The sequence below is a fragment of the Caloenas nicobarica genome, chromosome 19 (genome assembly GCF_036013445.1).
Source record: "Caloenas nicobarica isolate bCalNic1 chromosome 19, bCalNic1.hap1, whole genome shotgun sequence".
NCBI classification, from domain to species: Eukaryota; Metazoa; Chordata; class Aves; order Columbiformes; family Columbidae; genus Caloenas; species Caloenas nicobarica.
The window spans coordinates 9,812,171-9,818,197 of NC_088263.1; positions in this window are offsets into that span (position 1 = coordinate 9,812,171).

Below are 6,027 nucleotides of genomic sequence, written 5' to 3' on the forward strand. Positions count from 1 at the left end.
AAAACACTTGGATCTCACCAGATGAAAAGCATCATGTCCAGTTCAGTAACACTGTCACAGCACAAGAAAATGACTAATTTAGGAATGCAGGTGTGCAACTATCTGACCACATACAGCCATGGTACCTGCATGTGCAACCTCTTCGAAGAGCCAAGATGTTAATAAGATTTGGCGATGAAATTGTGGAAGAGAAAAAGGATGTCAGTTTTATTAAAGTTAATTTTAAGGCTTCCAGTTTAAATGTCAACATCCACCTTTGTGAGTGAGAAGACTTTCCCTACTAATACCTGCAGAATCACATGTAATGTCTCTTCATTTCCACTTCCTTCTGTCTGCTTCACCAGCTGGAAAAGTATTTGTAGATGTTCTAAGTGCAGAGTCATCAGGACCACGTATTAACTAAAGTTAAAAGCTTATTGGGAAAGTGTGACACGGTCTCAGCAGCCCTTACCGCCTGAAACTTTTGCTTTCATTATTTTGTGATTAGGGCTGTTAAAACCCATGGTGAGTTAACCTGGCACAGGCAGTTCCTGCCAGGATGTGAGTTAGTTTCCGAAAAAGATTTAAACATACTTCTGGATGTGGCTTTTTAAACTTTCAGGATATAAAGAGGTATAAATGAATAATTTCAGAAAGGCCGGTGTTACAGCAAGGGGTCGGTGTCTGTTCCGGGATGAAGGGGCATCTCTGCACCTCCTTTCTGTGCTGCCAGCTGGCTCCTCCGCTTTTGCTTTGACACTTCTCGAAAGTATTACACCTCTGTCTTAAAAGGTGCTGAATTACACAAAGAAACTACAGCTAAGTTTTTGGTACTTTCCAAAGCAGAGATATTTCCTCTGATGAATTTCCCCCCCTATGAGATCAGTTAACCAAAAACAGGATGTGGCTCAGAGAGAGATTAACATGCGAAACTTTTTACTGTAGAGCTCTTCCACCAACGCTCACCATCACAGGGCTCTGTGGTACTATTTAAGGTGATTGATCACTTTTTTTTACATCCAAGGAAAAAAAGCTCATAAAGGAATATATTTAATTTGAGTATTATGTTTTTAAAATAATCCAAGGGCTTGAGACTTTTAATGAAACAGATTTCTTAACACATTTAAAAACGGAATTTAGGCTCAAATTATAAGTGTTTTAAGGACCGTAGTCCAAGCGTGTAAGGGAAACCCAGGGAAAAGAAACTTCCTTAACAAGTGCAAACAGTATTTCCAGGGCTGAGAGTCTCAGTTCAGGGAGATGTTTGAGATAGGCATGTCTCATTCTATGAAAACATAATTTTCAGTTAGTATAAATTATCTGGAAATGTGCACGTGTTCTAGGAAACCCTGAAAAATTGGTAAAACACAGGAAGGAAAACTTGTTAATAAAAGGAGATCCGGTCTCCATGAGCTGCCGTACCTCTAGGAACAGGAGCTCCAAGTCCAAATTCCTGCCTGTTTGTAGCTCTGATTTTAAGTAGTTCTTTACGTTCCACGCTATCACTTATTTTCTGACTTAAGTGACCTGTGAAATAGAAGTACGACAGCTTAGCAGTGAGGTTTCATCAATTAATCATCAAGATTAAAAAAAAAAGTATGAAGAATCACGAAATTCGATGCATCGTTATCCTCAGCAAACTTGACAGCTTTGCCACTATTCAATCGCTTGTCTACAATAAAATCTTTTAAAATGTTTTTGTTATATCTGCCTGCATGATCTACCAGTTGTTCTGCTTTGTTATGGTGATATCCTGAGGTCCCAGCCCAACTTGTATCACAGGAGATGGAAAGTTTCCCACTAACTTCCAGAAAAGTTGGACTGTAATCCTCAAAGAGACATCAGGAATCAATGTTTTTCTCTTCACCCCTGCTCTGCCTCAAGACTTTTTCCTGGTCATATTCTCTGTAACACAGTATTATCCTCAGCTTCCTAGTAATTTTTTTTCCCCACAAATAATAGATGTTCTGGAGCACCTCTTCGGCATTTGTCAGAAAAAACCCCACCCATAAAATGGACACTATATACCACACAGAGCCTGAACTAAACTGGAAAATTCTTAGCTGCTTATTTCCAGTCTTAACGCTTTGGAGAGAACTCTGGGAATGGGAGCTGTGCCCGCTGGGCCACCTGCCAGAACGCTCCTTCAGAGCTCTGGATGGAACATGAAAACACAAGATCCAACATCTTTTGACTACAAACCAGCTGGCAAAATATGGATATTCTGTCAATAGCTCTGGTCACTTGTACAGTGTGCTATGGAAACCTGTACAATTATTGGAAAACTCAGTATATTTGAGTAGGAGTAATTAGTGGAAACAGAAAACAGTTTTCTTTAATAATGTCTTCATTAATTCTCATTAATGACAAGAATTGAGGGGAGATTGAAGGCTATGTTAAATCTCCACTAAGCCTTTTGAGGAGCTATTAATTTTGCTAATAACAGCAAAAAAGGAGATGCTTAGAAGATGATCTTTTACACATGATAGAAACAGAAAGACACTGACTATGACAATAATTCGCTTTGCTGTTGTAGAGTGACTAATAGCACTGGGCTTATCTTTCCAGTAGTATTTTTCACCATGGTTCATAAATCTGAATAATTTCCACAACACCACTGACAATGTCTATCTGTGCCTGTATTTTATGGGCAAGAAACCCAGGGAACACAGAAAATCCAAGCGGTATCCAAGGTTTCACAGGAGGAAAATGATATTGTAAAGAAACCCAAAGCCCTCATCAAAGCATTGCTACCAAAAGAAAACTCCTGACTGTCGTCAAAACGAGATGTTTTGAAGGAGAAAGGAAAATATGTTTTAAACATAGGAGATGCCTGAATGAAAAAGTAAAGTCGGAAGTGGGGGAAAGCATAAAGACAGGGCTATGTTCTGAACAGAGGCACGCACACTTAGTGTTTAAATTCCTGAACAGAAAGAGTCCTCTCATGAGGCCAAGTATCGTGGCAGCTTTGCCGGTGGTGGAAGCCCAAAAGCACATCGTCACATGCAAGTTCCCAGCAGCGTCTGTGGAATTCAGCCAAAAAACCAAACCTTGTAACTCCACGATGAATATCTGCATCACAAATTGGATGTCAAAACCCCAGAGCAAGTGAATGGGGCATAAAGTGCTTAGGAAACGAACACTCCCATCTGTTCAGGTTCAGTGATGATGGGTCATCCTGGTAGAAATCAAAATACAGATCGGCTTCAGAGTGCAGCAGTTGAGAATTGTGGCGAGTTTTCACAATCTAAGGTTGTATTTTCTTTGTGGCAAGATGTGTGCAGGACGGAAATTTAGCATTTTTAAATCTGGTTATCTAAAAATCACATCTAGTGCTTTTTCTTATCATGAATATTTTGCTTCAAAGCCCCGGGACTGGCAGGCAGGGCCCTGGGAGGGTTTCTGGGCTGGGCTGCCTCCTGCAATGCGGGCACGTCCTGAGGACGCGGCTCCAGCTGCACTTTGTGCCCAGCCTGTCGCCAGCACTCCCGCTTCTGTCTGTAGATTGTAAATCACATAAAACTGGCATAGTGAATCTCCTTGTGTGTGGATGTGCAAAGCGTTTATAAAATATTTTCTCTTTGGAAAGAAATTTTCACATTTCCTTTTTGTGATCCACTTAACTACTCCATCTCCAGATCTAGATATTGAGTATAAAAAGTACACCTCCTCCAAAATAATTGCAACGACACTGATGTGCGTTAGCCAAGGATGTGAGCTATGGCCTTGCGGTATGAACTGCAGAGAACATGTAATGATGAGTGGAAAGAACACGCTGTTGAGGTTGCTCTTGGAAAGCCAAAGGAGACGCTGCAAGACCTGGCCGGGACTCCCCAAAAGCAGCTCGCTGGGCACTAAACCCTGAGCCGCGCTCCCTCTCCTTGGGAGCACTTTGAACCGGCGCCACAGGGGCTGCTGTCGTGAACAGAAAAGGGATTTTCCACTGTAAACCCCAGTTTTTGGGGTGTAATATCTCTGCTGATTCAAAGAGCATCAAATATAAATTTTTGTTTGCTTTACTTGCAAAAGAAATGGCCAGTTTGCCAATAAAGGAAATACAGTCTGAACTGTGGCACTTTAGGAACAATCCGCATTTCATGACTTCTAGCTATAAACATGGGTAAATATAACTATTTTATAAATAGCCACCTGCGTGTCACAAATACTTCTTGGGGTAGAAAGGGTTGAACACGACAACCTTTACTCAAGATTTCTCTGCTATTGTTTTCTAAATTTGAATGTTCTTTTTATGACAGTTGTGGTGTCTAATTCAGTTTAGTATTTTCCAGGAAATCAGTTGCTGCTTAAACATGGATCCAAATTCCAAGTTCATTCAGAACTTGAAAAGCCAAATTTAACACAAGGAATGGAATTTTGTAATGACCCGGCAACTGGCAACACCAGGCTCCGTTCCCAGGAGAATGAAAGAGCCAAACCCAGATATTTCTCCGAATTAGAGGTGAAAATATTATTAAATATCTTAAAAATTGAAAGCATATGTAACTCCTAAAAGGTGGTTTTTTACTGGAAAATAACTGATGGCCATGCCAAATTTCAGTGTGTTCTGATGTAAGAATCCAGCAGGAGATTAAGAACACATTTTGCAGGAGACGTGCACAAAAATGAACATTTACAGAGGCTGAAAATAAGTGTCTGTAGGCAAACTAGCCCCACGGAGCGCGGGTTTCACGTGGCTCTGTGCATAACGGGCTGGAATTTGGGCTATTCAAGTCACTTACTAGCTTAGATCAATTAGATTAATTTCTGGTTGCAAAGAAGAGAGAAATCAGTTCATTTTGTGACACTTAGCTATCTAAAAATCAGTAAAATACAAGTGCAAACTTACAGAAATAGATCATTTTAAAAGAACTAAAAGGCTTACACAGAATTAACCCTTAGAATTGTTAGAATATCTCAGGAATTCAACCATTCCGGTCTTGTCTATCTCCCAAGAGCATTCAGGGAGAATCACGTTAGAATGGCGCCTGGTGAGTTTTCTTATTCAAAGGCTAATCTGGGAAATATATTAAAAAGGAATAGAAGTATCATGACTGAATTTATTTAATTGACTTTAGTGGGTCTTGCCTCAGAGATGACCTGTGCCCATCACTAGGCACAACTCCGCGGTTCACTCTGGACGCCAGGTTGACTATGATGCGCTGTTATGTTAATAAATAATAAAAATCCTGTTTATCCATGGCCCTTGGCAGAATTGGCAGATGGGGCCAGTCACCTCTGTTGTAGGAGACGTGAGAATAAATTTGGGCTAAAATACACAGCTCTCTGGGCAGAGCAGTGACCCCACATCCAGAGCCCGCTGGCCTTCGGGTGACTGCAACAGCGCAGCAGTCAAATGTGTGTTTTTCTGGAACCACTAAAGCTATTAGTGAGTGATTAAAAGCCTGGAACATTTTGAGACTTGCACACCACGTATATAAACAACCAAGGAATAGAAAAACACTGTGTACAATTCAGATCTAAAAGGACCTTTCTGATGTCCAGAATCCCCAGTAAGCACAGAAGTACTGAATGTGTTTGGAAATAATTTGCATTTCACAAGACAGATGAGTCATCTAAGCCGTGATTACTCCAAGAATTTCCATTTTTGCTGGGATTAATCCTGTGAATAGCTTAGTCCCTCAGAACTCTCCAACTACAAGTCACTAAGGTCAGTGTGGCAGTAGGTTCTAAAATCAACCCCACGGCATTTCCCTCTCCTTATCCTGCAACAAGGGGTATGGCTATAACAGAGTCATTCCCCTGGAAATGAATTACATATAAACCCAAGCACATTCAATATAATTTCTTACATTGTCCTTCTAGATGTTAACTATGACTTAACTTAGATTAATCTGATTGACCCAAATGAAGAAAATTTGGCCAAGAATCACAGAGACTGTGGGGTGGTTACTGTCTGGCAGGTGAATTTCTTCGACAAATAATTTGGGTGATATGAAGAAAAAAAAAAATTGATGGAGCCCTGAAATTACCATTATGGCACTACACAGGAAAATACATATTTTTCCATCCACTAGGAAATGAATACAG